The sequence below is a fragment of the Abramis brama genome (assembly GCF_963993115.1).
Source record: "Abramis brama genome assembly, chromosome: 12".
Classification (NCBI taxonomy): domain Eukaryota; kingdom Metazoa; phylum Chordata; class Actinopteri; order Cypriniformes; family Leuciscidae; genus Abramis; species Abramis brama.
In genome coordinates, this window is record NC_139974.1 from 17,974,263 (window position 1) to 17,994,398 (window position 20,136).

At 37.6% G+C, this 20,136-nt stretch overlaps 1 protein-coding gene and 1 long non-coding RNA gene across 3 annotated transcripts in view; one reads left to right on the forward strand and one right to left on the reverse strand.

The window, feature by feature from the left end:
* p3h4 (prolyl 3-hydroxylase family member 4 (inactive)) overlaps positions 1-20,136 on the reverse strand; it is a gene marked incomplete at its 3' end in the record, with an annotated part of 67,536 nt that overhangs the window by 43,317 nt on the left and 4,083 nt on the right. The window lies entirely within an intron of this gene.
* Positions 8,109-14,490, forward strand: LOC311093868. 2 transcript variants are annotated; one of them, XR_014608490.1, is made up of 5 exons: positions 8,155-8,221; positions 9,248-9,434; positions 9,541-9,675; positions 10,110-10,249; positions 11,068-14,490. It is a non-coding gene; the product is annotated as an uncharacterized lncRNA (long non-coding RNA). The 2 variants fall into 2 exon arrangements; XR_014608489.1 differs by having other exon boundaries at positions 8,109-9,434.

Sequence of the window (20,136 nt, forward strand, 5' to 3'; positions counted from 1 at the left end):
CTCTAGTACACACACATTTATTATATAAATACAAACTTTTATTTTGGATGCGATTAATCGTTACACAGCCCTTATTAAATTAACTAATTAATTAAATTCAAATTCAAATTAATGAATTGAATGGGGGCCAATTCTGAAATTCTGAATTTTGCACAAGCCTGTTATGCCCTTCATAAACACAAAATGTGACAGTGTCGTATTCAGTTTAGAATTTAATTAGTCATGTGTCCAGGTGTGTGTACATATTAAATGTACTGAATTGTACCTTTCTTTCAGGGTTCCAAAGGAAGGTTTTTTCTATGTTTTATGAATTAAAAGAGGAAATTCACCGAATAGCTGGCATTCTGGAACCTGGAAAGTCTACAATGACTATAAAGACATTGGATTCAGAGAGTGCCCTAAACCTCTTTGAAGACCACATCAAAGATCACGAAAAGAAGTTGATCTGTGTAAGTTCCAAATATGACAGATTAAATTCAATGTATTTTGAACTACAGTATATAAAACTTAAACGAGACTATTAAAAAATAACTCTGGTCAAAATTAGAGAACTCTTTTAGATACCTCCAAGTTATTGGTGATAATGTGGCACCTGGTGCTAATTTCCTTAATTATCTGGCACACCTTATTTAACTGGCAGCAAACTTTCCAATTTTAACTGACTTTGCAAGATGGCAAGCCGCTCTAAGGTGACTGAAACCCTACGACACCAGGTTGTCCAGATGAAGGCCAGAGGGATGACCCTTTCAGCTATTGCAACAGAAATTGGTCGTTCAAAATCTGTGATTTCTAGAATATTGAAGCTTTACAAAGATACTCGTTCATTCAAGTCCCCCAAAAAGGCTGGTCGTCCACGTAAGACAAATGCACGAGAGGACAGGACGATGCGGAGACTTTCAATGGGGAATCGGTTCAACACTGCAGCTGGAATTGCTCGCCAGTTCAGAGCTGAACATGGTAAGGTTCTGTCTCGGCATACAGTGTCTCGTCGTTTAAGAGGATTCGGACTGAAAGCTCACTCTGCAGTGACCAAGCCTCTCATCAGCAGAAAGAATCAAAAGGCTAGACTAACCTTTGCGGAGGAGCATGTTGTGTGGACAGGAGAACTGGTCAAAAGTTCACTTTAGTGATGAAAGTAAGTTTAATTTATTTGGGTCCGATGGGAAACATTATGTTCGGCGTCAAACTGGGGAAAGATTGAACCCAAAGTGCGTAAAGAAGTCAGTCAGAGGTGGAGGAGGAAGTGTCATGGTTTGGGGGATGTTTTCTGCAGCAGGAGTTGGGCCTATTATACAGCTGCATGGCAGGGTGAATGCAAATGTTTATCAGAACCTCCTTCGGCAACATGCGGTTCCTTCCCTGCAAGCATCTCCCAATCAGCCTGCAATTTTCATGCAAGACAATGCCCCGTCACACTGCAAAACGGGTGAAGCAGTACCTTGAAACTCAGAAAATTGAAATAATGAAATGGCCAGCCCAGAGTCCTGATCTAAACCCGATTGAAAATCTTTGGAAAATCCTTGGTGACAAAGTTATGGCTAAGAAACCCACTACAGTTACCGAACTTTGGAAGAGACTGGAAGACGAGTGGACCAAGATCACACCAGAGCAGTGTGAGAATCTAGTGATGTCCTGTGGCCGCAGATGTGCTCAGGTCATTCAAAGCAAGGGCCTCTACACTTCCTACTAAATTGTGACTGCTGTAAGCCTCAAATTTGAGTTGTAATGCTTTCTTTTGTGCTGCAATGGTTATTGTTCTCTAATTTTGATCGCAGTGTTTTCCACAAAATAAAGGTTTTTGGTGAACTACCTTGGTTATTTTGTAATAAAATGCTAGTAGAACAATGGTATACCCACAGCTAATAATCCTTCAAATTTCAAGCAATAAAGATTAACAATATTTCAGAAAATAATCAAGTGTTTCTTAATTGTTCTCTAATTTTGATCTCTACTATATATATATATATATATATATATATATATATATATATATATATATATATATACACATACACACGCACTCACCTAAAGGATTATTAGGAACACCATACTAATGCTGTGTTTGACCCCCTTTCGCCTTCAGAACTGCCTTAATTCTACGTGGCATTGATTCAACAAGGTGCTGAAAGCATTCTTTAGAAATGTTGGCCCATATTGATAGGATAGCATCTTGCAGTTGATGGAGATTTGTGGGATGCACATCCAGGGCACGAAGCTCCCGTTCCACCACATCCCAAAGATGCTCTATTGGGTTGAGATCTGGTGACTGTGGGGGCCATTTTAGTACAGTGAACTCATTGTCATGTTCAAGAAACCAATTTGAAATGATTCGAGCTTTGTGACATGGTGCATTATCCTGCTGGAAGTAGCCATCAGAGGATGGGTACATGGTGGTCATAAAGGGATGGACATGGTCAGAAACAATGCTCAGGTAGGCCGTGGCATTTAAACGATGCCCAATTGGCACTAAGGGGCCTAAAGTGTGCCAATAAAGCATCCCCCACACCATTACACCACCACCACCACCAGCCTGCACAGTGGTAACAAGGCATGATGGATCCATGTTCTCATTCTGTTTACGCCAAATTCTGACTCTACCATCTGAATGTCTCAACAGAAATCGAGACTCATCAGACCAGGCAACATTTTTCCAGTCTTCAACTGTCCAATTTTGGTGAGCTTGTGCAAATTGTAGCCTCTTTTTCCTATTTGTAGTGGAGATGAGTGGTACCCGGTGGGGTCTTCTGCTGTTGTAGCCCATCCGCCTCAAGGTTGTGCGTGTTGTGGCTTCACAAATGCTTTGCTGCATACCTCGGTTGTAACGAGTGGTTATTTCAGTCAAAGTTGCTCTTCTATCAGCTTGAATCAGTCGGCCCATTCTCCTCTGACCTCTAGCATCAACAAGGCATTTTCACCCACAGGACTGCCGCATACTGGATGTTTTTCCCTTTTCACACCATTCTTTGTAAACCCTAGAAATGGTTGTGCGTGAAAATCCCAGTAACTGAGCGGGTTTCAGTAACTGTGAAATACTCACCAGACCGGCCCGTCTGGCACCAACAACCATTCCCAGCTCAAAATTGCTTAAATCACCTTTCTTTCCCATTCTGACATTCAGTTTGGAGTTCAGGAGATTGTCTTGACCAGGACCACACCCCTAAATGCATTGAAGCAACTGCCATGTGATTGGTTGATTAGATAATTGCATTAATGAGAAATTGAACAGGTGTTCCTAATAATCCTTTAGGTGAGTGTATAACAACACACACCAAGAGAGCGATAATGGTGCCCTTTTTAAAATATCATGTTACATTATTTCGATTGTGGTGTCACATTTAGGTCCAGCAACTGTCCAGAGTTGGTGGGTCTTCAGTAAGAGACTGTGTGAACAAAGTCTTGAACAGCTATGCATTTACCTTGCATTGTTTGTTTGTATTGTTGCATAATATTTCAGGAAAATATGTGATTCCCACCATAATAAACCCAGCAATTTTTATTACTTGAAATCAGGATTTAACCTGTCACACACCACTTGTTCAGAAGTTGTAATGTCCGTACTGGCTCAGACAGTCAGCCAGACTGAAAACAAGAAATAAAAACACAATTTCAGTGTAAGCCATGAATAACGTATTATTTATCTAGCCAACAAAACCTGTGGATATGGATAAGGACATAGTTCATAGCACTTGTCACATGAGTTGTTGTGAAAGTGTGTTTTAACATTGCATGCAATTGCCATGCTGCACATTAGTGTTAATTGTTAACCTTATTTTGTTTTTTAGGTGAATTAATCTTGAGTAATATCTTATACAGAATGATGTCAAATTCATTGATGGCCAGATTCAATATGAGGGTTGGTGGCCAACTGGAAAAGAAGCCTTTCAAAGGCACACCTTTATATTATGTTATTCAAGGTAATTTTGGCCTTATGACATTCAAAAAAATCTCATTCCATTTGTTATTTATGTAATTTAAATCGGTACCCTTTGTCTATTCAGGGGACATTCTCTAAAAGACCACCTGTCTTAATCAGAAATGTCATGTTTCACAAAGTTAAACACATAGTTAAGGGTCTTTCTCAAGGGCACTTCAGTGGTATTTAAGTGTGCGGGGACAAATTCAGGTTTTTCACTAATCTAGCACGCATTTAATCTTTTACTGACATTATTATACCGTTTTTTTTTTTTTTTTTCATTTACCTTTTTCTAACTTTTCATTCATAAAAACGGGTGCAAAATCTTGTTCCATTTATTTTTTTAATTTAGTTATAGGACCATAAAAACATTTTGAAAATAATTGAATGTATTTTTTTTTCTACTTTTTGTTTATTATTATTATTATTATTATTATTATTATTATTATTATTATTATTATTATTATTCTCTTCCCTCAGATGCTGTGAAGAGGTGGAGCCCAAATGCAACCGACTCGGAAATTGATGCAGCTATGGCGGAACACCTTAAAGGGGTCATATAATGGTACATGCACTTTTACAAGTTGATTGTACTGAAATGTGTGTTGGCAGTGCCTGTAAACAACCATCATAAAATGATAAAAATCCAACCAGTGTTTTTTTTTTAAATCTTCTTATATGTTTTCCCCTCTCTCAAATCAAGCCGTTTGATTTTGTGACGTCACAAAATCGACGCCCCTCCCACGATTGTTGATTGACAGCAGCGTTTAAACACAGACCCGCCCTCGCTCGTGAGCGAGCTGTCAATCATAGTCCGCGAGGACCGGCGCGGTCATTGTTGATACGCTGAGCACTGTCTATGAGCAGAATGGCGTCTAAGCGATTGTTGTGTTCTGTTCTTGGGTGTAATAAGGAACACAGCAGTCATTTTGATGTTCCTAAATCCGAACCGCTGAAGTTTTGCTGAGTTTTGTTTTCGAAGGGAATATTCCCCACGATCAACGTCAATGCTTTCATGTTTGCGCGAATCATTTTGCTAAGAAGCTGCTCCTGAAAAAAGGATCGGTACCAACTATTCGTGTTCCTGCTGCACCTCCAGAAGAAGAAGTGAGTGTAACGTTTTATTAACCTTTATATTAATATTTATATTAATCTTTGCAAATCGCTAGCACACTTCACGATGAATGCGGCTGTTTACACTCAGGGTATATTACGGCATGTTTTCTATGTACAACGTTCTCAATATAATTCATAATCCCACGTTTATAATGAACAACGCGTTGTTGTGTTATTATTACAAACGGTGTACGCACAGAACAGAGGGGCGGGGTGAGCAAAGCTCATTATCATTTAAAGACACATGCACTTAAACGGCGTGCTGAAAACAGAGCTGTTTTTCACCAGGTAAAATGAGTGTTTTCTTACAATACTAATGAGAATTTTTTATTAAAGTATATTACAAACTTTTAATTTAGACCCTAAAGAATCATATTAGCTTGTACAAAAATGGCATTATATGACCCCTTTAAACATGCTCCAGGAAGAGCTGAGGGTGGTGGTTACAAAAAATAACTTGTTTCACTCTTTCACGTGTTAATGGAATCGTTCACCCAAAAGTGAAAATTCAGTAATTCTCGCCTCAAGTTGTTCCAAACCTGGATATTTCTTTGTTCTGCTGTAGCCTACACAAAGGGAGATATTTGGATGAACGTTTGTAACCAGTCAAAAATGTAATATGTACAATAAAATCAGAACTGTTCTTTTTGCTTAAGTCCACAAATAATGTGTTATTGGAATGGCCTGCCTTTCTCAATTACAGCAGCAGCAGAGTCTTTAGCCAATTTAAAATAAAAAAAAATGTTAAGACATATTTTTCATCTGCACCTGACCAACTGAAACTTGTTACAGCTCTTGTAGCCTATATGTTGCCCTCCTTTTGGACTGATTGATTTAAGTCAATTTTAATAAAAACGACCGATTTTGGACCTTTTTAGAACCTTTGTCAAGTTTAGATGTGTAAACGTCAAGACATAGATCACCTTTCACGATTTAACACAATGGGTGTATGATTATTTTATATGCAGGCTTATATATAGCCTACACTTATGCAGAAACGCATCTTATAAACATCCAGAAGAAGACTAATTCTGAGGTCCAGGGACGTACAGAAAAGACATGAAATGCACGGCCAGATGACGTCAAAGACGTCGGTTCAACTTTCATTTTGGAACTATTTTTCAACCAACGGGACGTGTCAGATGGACGTCTTTTCAACGGTGCAGAAACGCATCTTATAAACATCCAGAAGAAGACTAATTCTGAGGTCCAGGGACGTACAGAAAAGACGTGAAATTCACGGCCAGATGACGTCAAAGACGTCGGTTCAACTTTCATTTTGGAACTATTTTTCAACCAACGGGACGTGTCAGATGGACGTCTTTTCAACGGTCATTAAACATCAAAATGTTTGCTGGGATTAGACTTTATTTTACAACAAAGCTGAGCATCTCCTGCAGGAGATCACTCCAGCTCAGTGGCCAGCTTCTTACATATATACCTACATACCTTCCAAAGATGGTAATACTATGAAGTACTAAACATGACAGAACGAAAAATAAATAAATAAATAAAAGTAGAAATAAATAAATAAATGCAGAAATAATAGTGAAAATAAATACATTTTGGTAATATAAATGGCTATTTCTGTATATTTACATGTATTTATTTATTTATTTATTTATTTATGCATTTCTATATGTATTTATACATTTATTTATATATTTATGTATTTATATATTTATTTATTTATATATTTATATATGTATTTATTTCTACATTTATTTATTCCTACATTTATTTATTTCTGTATTTCCACATTTCTACATTTATTTATTTCTGTATTTCCACATTTCTACATTTATTTTTCCCTGCGCATGTATGCTAATTGACCAATGGCTAAGCCACGCCCCCAAATGCGATGAGCCAATCACAGTACACATAGCTAACCCAATACACTCGGACATTCTCTGCTTCCTCGTCCATTGCAATGCATTGCGGTTATCAGTTTTCATTCGTTTTTATGTTTTTTCTTGTCATTTTGGCTTTTAAACAGCGTGTGTGTGTGATTTTGGTTGGGTGACAGTTGTAGGTTACAGTTTGACAAGAGTTTACAGTTTGACAAAAGCACATGTTGTGTTTTACACAAGTATAAGTAGGCTAAACACTTGTCCTGTATGAACAAAATGGAGTATGTTTTTATGTTTCCACTGTTCGATCGCGCCCGCTCTCTGACACACACACACAGACACCACACACACACACACACACACACATTCCAGCAATGCAATCTTGACATCGCAGCCTGTTCATTATTCTGCGCTCACACCAAACGCGAATAGAGCGTCAAATTCGCGCGTATCCGCGTCTAGTTCGACGCTTGAACATTTTGAATCCAAAGCGAATAGGACGCGCGTATAAAGCAAGCGTTTGAAGCGAAATAGCACCAAACTATAACGTTTACACTGTGAACTGTAAATCTTTGTTCTGGAGCTGAAGCTTATCGACCTTCTCAACAATAAAATTATTAATATAACCCTCCAATGCATATTTAAGGCCCTTTTGGTGACATCGATATATAATCTTTCTGTCTCCAAAAAATCATCAATTGCCTCCTGTGAAATGTCTCCTACTGTGACAGCTGCAAAAGCGCCTGTTACCGAATGTCGACTGTTTGTCCGAGTGAGTGGAGGGGGCGTGGCTTAGCCATTGTTCAATTAGCATACATGTGCAGGGAAAAATAAATGTAGAAATGTGGAAATACAGAAATAAATAAATGTAGAAATGTGGAAATACACACTCTAAAAAATGCTGGGTTATTTAATCTACCCAACCGCTGGGTTATGGAATTCTTTACCCATTATGGGTTATTTATATGGAAGTTGGGTATTTTTTTTAAAATGCTGGGTTATTTAATCTACCCAACCGCTGGGTTATGAAATTCTTTACCCATTATGGGTTATTTATATGGAAGTTGGGTATTTTTTTTAAAATGCTGGGTTATTTAATCTACCCAACCGCTGGGTTATGAAATTCTTTACCCATTATGGGTTATTTATATGGAAGTTGGGTTATTTTGTGCAACTCATGTGTTGAGTCAAAATCCATCAACCCAACATTATATCGTTTGACCCAGCACGTGGGTTGTTTGTGCTTCGAACGTCATCATATCGTCACAGAGTCCACACACCGAGCGCTCGTCACAGCAGAGAACCTGACTGATCATCCACCGAGGCAAACAAATAATAAAAGGTATGTGTACACTACATGTCTAATTCACATTGTCTGTGTTGCGTTACCTATTAAATTACTATCTGTATATTGTCGATGTCGAGGCTAGTTGGTTGGTTTGGCTAACAACGTAGCTAACGTTAGCCATTTAGCCGTTATCAGCACGGATAGCCTGCTTATTTGGTCTGAATTACATTTTTGTAAGGTATTATACATTAAGCAAAAGTTTATTTTTATTTATGCGGAGATGTGGGAGTTGAAAGTAAATCATTACAGGATTAGTGTAAGAATATAGTCTTTTGTGGTGAGAAACCGGGACAATTTTGAAAACTGAAAGGAGGACTCTGTGCGCGCCTGCGCCCTCATCTTCTGAGGATTTGGTGCGACGTGACGCGGTGTCTCTTGTTTCATCAATTTGTCCTGTTATTTTGCAGGTACTATTGTTACAACAACTTGATAATATGCACTGTAATGTAAATGTATATGTTCATACCGCAGATATTTCGGGTAACGTTAATGACGTTCGGGGTTGTGAATATGTTGAATATAGGTCTGTGCAGACTGTCCGCCATTTTGTGAACGCTGTAACACACGAGGTTATTGTGAAATGCGTTTAATTCGATTCAAACTGACTCCAGTTACAAGGTTATAGTGTTCATTATGAGTTTACTTTTATTTGTGTTTGGTTTAAGTTATGTATATAAAGATCGGATGCACTTATTTTGCAGAACTGTCTCTCTAACGTTACTTGGCCTTCTGCGCGGGGCCTGTAACATTAAGAAATATATAATATATTTCTGTGCCCTATGCAGTGAGCAGCCACAAATATTATTGTGCAGTAAAAACATAGACAATTTACATGTAACTTTATGCAATTTGTCATATGAATTGTAGAGAGGGAGGATTGTTTTCTCTATATTTTGTATAACTTAAGTTGATGGCGCTCTTGCAAGGGCTCTCATACCAGGTAATTATTAAACGGAATAATTATTTGATGAAGCAAAACAATCATATTTCAGTGACTGACAACTTTGTTCTTTTTTACAGAATGTACCATATCAGACGAACGTGCGTCACAGCTTAAATAATGGTTGAGAAACAATTCTCAGCCCCTCAGCCAGATAGAGACCTACATGCAGAACACGCAGTCGACAGGGCCAAGTGGATTAGGGACTACAATTGGACCATCGATCAGATCCTCGAAGAGTTCCCTCGCCTGATGACCAAAGGCATGGTAGGTATAGGGAAATATGATCTTGAATATGAGGATGCATTGTTTAAAATGTTTTATTAGTGTGCTACATTGAATTAATTTTAAAAATGTGTTTTCCATTTTATAGATTGCACAGAACTTTCTTGTCCTGCATTGGGATGCTGCATCAAAGTTGTTTGAAACATGGCTACCCATCTATGCTGAGAAGATCCTGTACCTGGCAAGACAGAGCTGACATTGCCCCTGGATGGATTAACACCAAGTAATATATTCGTAATATAATATATTAATATATTAGCATTCCTCTTTCCAACATTTTTAAAGTTTTTTGACCAAAAACTTTTCACATAATTTTGGCCAGAATAGTGACTTAGTGAATAGAGAATAGTGAGTGATATCATCATAGGGATAGTTAAATAAATCCGTCACCCTCTTTATGCTAATTGGGTACGAAAAAGGCCAAGTTTTCACAGCAGAGTCAACACAGCGGTACCGGTGTAACTAATAACATTAACCAGTCCCTCGAGAAAAACGCAGAGTTTTTTTGTGATTGTTGCGGGCAAAAATCCTTGATTATGTGGCACGTTTTCTTAAAAAATGCGATGGAATATGCAGGATATTTATGCGACGATATTGCGGGGATTGTGAAATCACAGGTATGCCATTCCACATTGTATTGACGCCTATGTCTTACAGATGGTGTTGGGGAACTCGCCCTGAGGCAGCTGCCAGCCTTGCTTCCACCTACAACTTGGAGAGTTGGCCATGGCCACGGTGCGAAAGTGGTTTGCCACACCATTCAGGAATGCAGCTTGGCCTTCATCGACCATAAGCCTGTAAGTCCTCAAGCACATCTAAAGGGGGAAACTATTCATTTTATCAACATATCTGAGCTCAAGACTGTGCACGCACACATGCATATCCAGGTATTTTTTTACTATACTTTTGGGGACAGGCATCAAATATAGCCTGACAGTATTCGGAAAATAGCTGTTCTATAAGCTTAAGTTGGTCACTATGAAAGCATCCTGGGCTTCTAGAACACCTCAGCACTGCCACAGGCTGGTAACCTCTGTACCACACCGCACTGATGCAGTAATTTGTTCTAAAACAGGCACCAACAAAGTATTGAGTGCAGAAATTAACAATTATCAGAAAGTTGACACTGTTGTATTTTAACCAATTTGGATCTGACTCTATGAGGTTGACTCTAAAGAAGTCTTCTAAATCTACAAAGCATTTGCGGCCCATCTGACCACCTAACCCCGCTGCCCATTGGCCAGATAGGATAGTCAGATAGGTGGGCCACATTCGTTTTCTGAACATGTTTATTGTAATGATTTATCATCAATCAATTTATGGCTTTTTAGGTCAATTGAGGTCTGAATCGTTTTTTTAAATAGTTTTCTGTAATGTGAGCTATATGCTCTAAGACTTAATCAAAAAATATTTTGTTATGTGCAGTGAGATGTAGACTATTACAGTTCAACTTTTTGAATTATAAATGCACCAAATCTTTTCCAAATTGTAAAGTTAACTTAAATGGTTAAATGGTCCTCACAATGTCTATATTTTAATTATACTATAGTAGACATTTGGTCCTTACTCACTTGCACTCTCTAACTCTTGCTCTCTTGTATTCTTTCTTTTTTAGCCTGGAATAAACATGGTGGAGTACCTTCATGAGGCCAAGGCATGCAAATCTCCACTGGACCAGTTCCACTATATTTTTTATATGAACTGCACCAGTTCCACTATATTGTTGCAATTAATTAATGTTAATAAAAAAAATTCAGAGATTACATTGTTGTTTTGTTTTTGTATTGTTTAAGTGTTTATTGCATAAATCTAGCATGTATTCTGTTCTAAGTTTGTAGTTTAACAGTTTTATAGCTATGGGTAGTCTATTGCAATTTATTTTCATAAATTGTACTGTAATGTGTTAGAATTAATCTGGCATTTGGGTTAATTTTACCCAGAATTTGGGTACACTTTATAACAAGTATGTAGTTGAATCAACCCAGAATTGTAATTAATTTGACCCAGCATTTGGGTACACTATATAACTAATATGTAGTTAAATCAACCCATAATTGTAATTAAATTGACCCAACATTTGGGTACACTATTTAACCAAAGTATGTAGTTAAATCAACCCATAATTGTAATTAGTTTGACCCAGCATTTGGGTAGAATATTTAACTCATCTGTTGGGTTAAATATGACCGACCCATCTTGCTGGGTCAAATTAACTACTGCTGGGCTGGTGCAATAGTTAACCAGCGGCTGAGTTATAAAACAACCCAAGTTGAGTTATTTTTAACCCAGCATTTTTTACAGTGCAGAAATAAATAAATGTAGAAATGTGGAAATACAGAAATAAATAAATGTAGGAATAAATAAATGTAGAAATTAGGGCTGTCAAAGTTAGCGCGTTAATAACGCGTTAATGCAAAATCATATTAACGGCACTAATTTCTTTAACGCGCGATTAAAGCAGCGCGTATTTTCTGTTTGACCCGTGGCCCAACCCCTAGTTGGAGAACTTAGCGACATTGCAGACCCCTTTAGCGATTTTTTCCCTTCAACAAAGCGCCCAAACCTTATTTAGTTTCTGAGAATCTACCGGTACCGCCGGTACTGCTCTCTCAGCACGCACGCGCACCTCTCGCTCGCTCGCTCTCTCTCTCTCTCTCTCTCTCTCTCTCTCTCTGCGTCTCGCGCGGAGGATCAGCGCTTTAATTCAGCTTAACACAGCAGGGCTCGCAAAATCGCCTGCCCGACGTCCCGGGGCTACTGTGTTTTCCAGTCGGGCTACCAAAATGCATAACCGGCCTGCCCGACGGGCTATCTGAAATAGTGTTCGCTTCAGTCTTGTTATAATCAGATTCAGCGCGTTCTTCATCTTCAATCCGCAGCGGCGCCGAGCACTCAGAGCGCACGTCAGAAACAGAGGACAGGGACAGTGTGTGTGTGTGTGGTGTGTGTGTGTTCATCTGAGTCTCATTGGCCTGTCACTCATTGGTCTGTGGTGCTCGTCAATGTCAGAATATTTGAGATGACCAATCAAATCAAAGTAGGCGGGCTTTATGTTCACAAGAAGCTGCTGAGCGCGAATTTGAGCAGAGCGACTCGACGCTTCAGTTTACGGTCATGTGCGAGATAAGATGTAAGTAGCTAAACTAAACATTTCATATTTGACAGCTTTTTTAGGTCATAAATGTGAAACGAATGACAAAAATAATCAGGCAAATGAATATACTTTTGTCGAATTTCGCCATTTTGAACTGAAAATAGGCCTATGTAATGTGACTAATAATTAGTTTACTGTCATTGTGAGGGGACATTAGCATTAACAAAACCGTTTTCATCATAGGCACAAGATTAATAATGAATATGTACATGAGAATTAATATACAATTTGTAGCCTTGAGTAAATTAAAAAAGTTCAGCTTTAGGTGGGGAAGAGACAGGGCAAGATGAGGAGACCGAGAGAAAAAGAAAGAGTGATGGATAAGAAGTGAGAGCAGGTTTCATCTACTTCCTGCTGACATGGTTTTAAAGCTATTTCTTATCCTTTTTTGGCCTTCAAACATCTTGAAATGGATATATCAGAGAAATAAAAAATGTGAACCCCCTAATAACCTTAAATGTAGGACCTCTTTGATTATAAAGCCCTGTCTACGGCCCTGTATTAGGAATAAGATCAATAATGAATGTGTACATATTGTGAATGAATTTAATAAACTTAGTTAGGATACCTAGCTTTCCTAGTAGCTTTCAGTAAATTAATGCATCTGAGAAAATGATTCATAAATCAACCTATCAGTTCACCCTGTGTTTACTTTCTTTACTGACAGACAAAAATGAAAAGTCTATATCAGTCAAAGCTCAGCTTTAGGAGGGGAAGAGACAGAGCAAGAGAAAAACAAAGAGAAAAAGAGTGTGATGCTGATGAGGAGAGAAAAATAATCAGCTGCCCACTTACATGGTTTTAAAGCTATTGTTATCCAATTTTTTTGGCCTTCAAAACATCTTAAAATGCACATATGTAGATCAGAGAAATTAAAATTTTCTCGGGGGTGCCCCCGAACCCCCCTAACTGGCCTACCTCACATTCGGGACCTCAGTGATGAAAAAACCCTGCCATCTGCATGTTAATGAAACAAGTTAATAGTGAGTATTAGACCCTAAACTAAAGAGTTACTTTTTTCTTTTCTTTTTTTTTAAATCATACTCTCATTGGGGGCTGAGCCACACACTCAGACTGATTCATGTTCCATACTGGTCACACACATTTCAGTTCAGTTAGAACCAGATGCATATTTGTTGATATTTGTGTTTTGAAAAAGTTTTTGATTCATTGTTTTGACTTCTAACCAATATTCTACATTAAAAATTGTAGTCTTTTTATATGGGCTAGTAAAATTAATTTCGGGCTACCAAAATCTGAAGAGTGCCTGCCCGAAGGGCTACCAGCGATTTTGAAATTTTGCGAGCCCTGCACAGATATTATGTTGCTTCTCTAATTTTACAAGTATAGCCGAAATCAGAGCACAGATATTGTATTTATCTTATGTGTATTTGATTTCACCAGACGACGGCTCGATTATCAGAATTTTTGTGCAGATTAACTTAACAACTTGGAAGGGAGAGCTGGTTATGTCTTAATGGGTCGCGTTTCAGTCACCATTTCAAATTCATTCCGTTGTTTGACAACAGAAACAGTAAAATATACCAATGAAAACAGTTTTAGTGAGAATTTAGCTTCATCAAAATGGGCACAGAGAGAGACAAACTACAATGTAATAATAAATGCTAAATGTAGTACATTTAGCATTTTCAGAAGAGCTGCCCTGTCACACAAAAATCTAAACATGTTTGTGTTAGTAAATTGCTCAGTGCAAAGAAAGAGAAGTAATGGGAACCTGGTATTTCTTTGTTCTTTCTACATGTGTCTAACAGACATGAACAAGTTCTTTGAAAAACATCTATGACCTTTGAAACATGTCTCGTCTTCATATTGACTATGGTTTCAATAATAAACATACATTTGCATAAAGCATCCATATTTATCCATGCCCACGTTGATTTAGAGTATTACAAACTTGAAAAGTATTAATTTAAGGTACATTTAGAACAAATAATAAAAAAATGTGATTAAATGCGATTAATCGCGAGTTAACTCATGACAATCATGCGATTAATCGCGATTAAAAAATTTAATCGATTGACAGCCCTAAAATAAATACATATATAAATATATAAATAAATAAATATATAAATACATAAATATATAAATAAATGTATAAATACATATAGAAATGCATAAATAAATAATGTAAAAATACAGAAATAGCCATTTATATTACCAAAATGTATTTATTTTCACTATTATTTCTGCATTTATTTATTTATTTCTACTTTTATTTATTTATTTATTTTTCGTTCTGTCATTTTTAGTCCTTCATATAATACATCCTATGGATATTTTGAGAATATTTTGTACCATGTGACATACTGAAATAGAATTCTTTGTTGCATCAGCATTCCGACCATTCTCTAAGCCCCCAAAAGTCCAACCAAAGTCACCCACACAGAGGAAATAACAGTGTACAAATATATAGCTAAATTACTTATTTTCTAAATAATAAAATCTTCTACATGACCTCTGGAAGCATCTCTTTCAATAGCTTAGCCGGTATAGGGTCTAACATACATGTTGTCGATTTAGATGATTTAAAGAGTTTAGAAAATTCTTCCTCTCCTATAGCAATGAATGAATCAAATTTTTCCTCAGGGAGACTACAATGCACAGTTATAGTTTTCTCCATAATATTATCAATCTTGTAAGTGAAGAAGTTCATAAAGAGTCCAAAAAACTCCAGTGTACCACGCCGTTGGACTATTTTCTTTAATCTACTTTAAGCACAAAGGAGCAACTGTGTCTAGACTCTAAAGTGCTCGAAAAGAGAGAGTCAAAAGTATCTGTCGCAATATCAAATTATTCTGATCTATATGTGATGCTGAGGAGATGAAACTGATCAGGAAAATTATTAATAAAGCAATCTTTAGTGGCAGAAGTGATAGGTCTAACATATTTGTAACAAAGTCTGCTTTGCAGCCTTGACTAAATGAAGTATACACAAGACTAGATAATGATCTGAGATGTCATCGCTCTGCTGCTGAATTTCAACAGCATCAACATTGATTCCATGTGATATTAGATCTAAAGTATGATTACGACAATGAGTGGGTCCTGACACGTGTTGTCTAACTCCAATAGAGTTCAGAATGTCTCTAAATGCCAATCCCAATGCGTCTTTTTCATTATCTACATGGATATTAAAATCACCAACAATTAGGGGCTTTCGCACCGGAGGAACCTTTTTCATCGTTCCTAGAACTATTGGCGGATGTACCTGGATTTTGGCGTGTTCGCACCGCAGGAACTAGGAACAATTTTAGTTCTAAGAACTCCTTTTGGAGGAACTAATTTAGCTACTACTTCAGAATAGGGTCTAAACCAGCACTATTCAAGTCAAGTCACCTTTATTTATATAGCGCTTTTTACAATACAGATTGTATCAAAGCAGATTCACAGTGATAACATGAAAATAATACAACAAAGTTTGTTTCTAGAAGAAAATTGCGTCATCTTCCACCTTAAGTAAGGCAGATCAATAATATTGAATATTAAATGTCCCCAACTAAGCAAGCCAAAAGCCAAGGCAACAGTGGCAAGGAACCAAAACAAGGTGACAGAATGGAGAAAAAAACCTTGGGAGAAACCAGGCTCAATCGGGGGCCAGTTCTCTTGTGGTTTAGCAATAGACGTGAAGGACTATAATGCGTTAAGAGCTCGCTCAGGTACTGCGGAGCTAAACCATTTAGTGCTTTGTAAGTTATCAGCTATATTTTAAAATGTATGCGATGTTTAATAGGCAGCCAATGCAGTGTTGACAGAACGGGGCTAATATGGTCCTACTTCCTGGTTCTGGTAAGAACTCGAGCTGCTGCGTTTTGAACTAGCTGTAGTTTTTTTTATTAAGCGTGCAGGGCAACCATCCAGTAGAGCATTACAATAATCTAGCCTTGAGGTTATGAACGCATTAACTAATTGTTCCGCATTTGTCAATGAGCGCATATGGCGTAATTTAGATATATTTTTAAGATGGAAAAATGCGGTTTTACAGATACTAGACACGTGACTTTCAAATGAAAGATTGGTATCAAAGAGCACACCCAGGTTCCGATGACGAAGACTTAACAGAGCAGCCATCAAGTGTTAGACAGTATTCTAGGTTATTACGTGTGGAAGTTTTTTGTCCAATAATTAGAATCTCTGTTTTTTCAGAATTTAGAAGTGGGAAATTACTAGTCATTTAGTTTTTATATCAGCTATGCATTCCGTTAATTTTGTGAATTGTTTTGTGAATTTCGTTAGGTTTTGAAGAAATATAGAGCTAAGTATCATCGGCATAACAGTGAAAGCTAATTCCATGTTTCCTAATGATATCTCCTAATGGTAACATGTACAGAGTGAACAGTAGTTTTGTGGTCAATAGTGTCAAATGCAGCACTAAGATCGAGTAACACCAATAGAGAGATACAACCACGATCGGATGATAAGAGCAAATCATTTGTGACTCTAATGAGAGCTGTCTCGGTACTATGGTACGGTCTAAATCCGGACTGAAAATCCTCGCAGATATCATTTCTTTCTAGAAAGGAACACAGTTGTGAGGATACTGCTTTTTCTAGCATCTTTGACAGAAAAGGCAGATTCGAGATCGGCCTGTAATTGACTAATTTTGTATGATCAAGTTGCGTTTTTTTAACAAGCGGTTTAATCATAGCCAGCTTAAAGGTTTTTGATACGTATCCTAGAGACAAAGACGAATTAATGATATTAAGAAGAGGATCTATGACATCTGGAAGCATCTCTTTCAGTAGCTTAGTCGGTATAGGACAGGGGTGCCCAATCCTGCTCCTGCCGATCGACTGTCCTGCACAGTTCAGTCTGTTTGATTAGGGTTGGAGATGAACTGTGCAGGACAGTCGATCGGCAGGAGCAGGATTGGGCACCCCTGGTATAGGGTCTAACATGTATGTTGTCGATTTAGATGAATTAACGAGTGTGCAAAATTCTTCCTCTCCTATCGCAATAAATTAATCAAATATTTCCTCAGGGAGACTACAATGCTCTCCCTGATGCGATACTGTAGTAGACGGTTGCATAGTTATAATTTTGTCCCTGATATTATCAATCTTATAAGTGAAGAAGTTAATAAAGTCATTACTGCTGTGTTACTTGGAAACTTCTGGGTTTGAAGCTTTCTTTTTCGTTAGTTTAGCCACTGTTTCAAATAAATACCTAGGATTATGTTTATTTTCTTCTATTAGGGTTGAAAAATAAGCAGATCTAGCAGCTTTTAAAGCCTCTCGGTATGCAATCGAGCTCTCCTTCCATGAAACGCGAAATACCTAGATTTGTTTTCTTCCAGTTGCGCTCCATTTTTCTGGCTGCTCTCTTAAGGGCCTGAGTGTGCTCGTTGTACCACGGCGTTGGACTATTTTCTTTAATCTTCTTTAAGCGCAAGGGAGCAACTGTGTCTAAAGTGCTGGAAAAGAGAGAGTTAAAAGTTTCTGTTGCAATATCAAGTTTTTCTAATCTATCTGGGATGCTGAGATGATAAAAACTGATCAGGGCTGAGTTTCCAGATAACGTTGTCTCTTAGCGCGCTACGAAGACTCTTAAGGTATAACTTAACTGAAGGTATACCATTTCTAGGTGTGTTCCCCGAACTATACCTTAGGAAGCCGCTTAAGATATACCTTCTTACGTGCGACGTTACCAGATGCTGTCGTGGCAATGGTGCTGAATTGGTTGATATCGATAGCTCGAGAATCAATTATTCTCTCTTGCAGGGGCTGTTTATGCGAGAAAGCGGTGTTCTTTATAAAAAAAGCACTTTAGAAATAGTTGAAATTGCATTTACTATGACTCATGGGATATTATAAAAAATAATCCAAACTATAATAGCCTATAATAGCATTGCCTACATATTTTAAAATTGTATCATATATTGCTGCCATAATAACCATTTAAATTTTTTATGTGCTTTCTTCTCTTTTCCATTTTTGTTCGCTGAGGTGCAGCTGCTATGAAATATTGTTCTTGTAAATACTTTCAAGCATTTCAGTAATAAAAGTGTACATCACGTACGGTGCTCGGCAGTGATCAAAAAGGATTTAAACAGTGAATTTTGAATCTCTTCTTGAAAACGCAGATGTGGATTCAGACGGCAATTAAATTACCGTACGACCTGTTTGTCAAAAAACAGTAGGTACTAATTTGCCCAGGGATTTTTACGTGGGTTGGGTGAGAAAAAACACTGATATTATGGATTCGGACGGCACTAAAATAACCGACTTACCCCTGTAAATGTTTAAAATACCGGACGAGCCCATGATAAACAATATTAGCGTCCGAACAGAACTTAACTGACAGTAGCATATGCTTTCACTGGCCTTTAAAAGCGCTCTTTAATTAAAATAAATTTATAAAATTGTATTATATATAATAATATAATTAAAATTCTAACAACAATCAGTGTAATGACAATTTTATTCTTTGCATGAAAACACTTGAATTAGCCTAACTGAACACTGTCTGGGTGTATTAAAACTTCATAATTATATTCATATAGACCTGCAACAGTGATAAGGTAAAGCTAAGAGTGGTCCAGACCAACCTTCCGAACGTATGACTTACAGAAGGTATACTTAACTAAGAACGTTTCGGGAAACACGTATTAACGATAAGGTACAGCTTAAGGTGTAACTTAAGAACGACGTAGCGTTAAGGAGGTTTCGGGAAACCCAGCCCAGGAAGATTATGGATAAAGCAAGTTTTAGTGGCAGAAGTGATAGGTCTAACATATTTGTAACACGGAGTCGGCTTTGCAGCCTTCGCTAAATGTAATTTACATGAGACTAGATAATGATCTGAGATGTCATCGCTCTGCTGCAGTATTTCAATGGCATCAACATCTATTCCATGTGATAATATTAGATCTAGAGTTAGTATGATTACGACAATGAGTAGGTCCTGACACGTGTTGTCTAACTCCAATTGAGTTCAGGCAGCATTAAAGTTCAGAAGTCTATATAACTATCCGTATAGGAACTATAGGAACTATCCGTAACGTTAGTATACGCTGATTGGCCGAACGCAAGCGAAACAGCAGCACCAGCCATTTTTAAAAAGGCTGTGTAAACACACAGATTATAGTCTATATATTTTCTCCAAAAACTAACTTTACGAACATGTAAAATAGTGATAGAGGGGCCTCTTAACCTTTATTCTGAGGAGAAAATCCAACGCAACTTTGAGGGGACCAAGTGAAACATGATTTTGTATTTCTGCTCAGCTAGCAAAACTGGACATCAACCACACAGCATACGCTAATACCTTTTCATATACTGTCAACTTTCTATGTAGTATAGACAGTATAGTCTACTATCTATACTGTCTATGCCATCCAAGATGGTGGCGCAGGTGTTTTCACGTTTGTCTGCGTAGTTTACCTGTGTCTGTATAAGCTTTATAAGCTTAACGGGTTACCTGATTCGGAATAAATTTCATCCTGGGTCTCAGAACTGTGCTAACAACTTGGTGATGGTAAACAGTAAACAATAACATAGCCTACTCTATAAC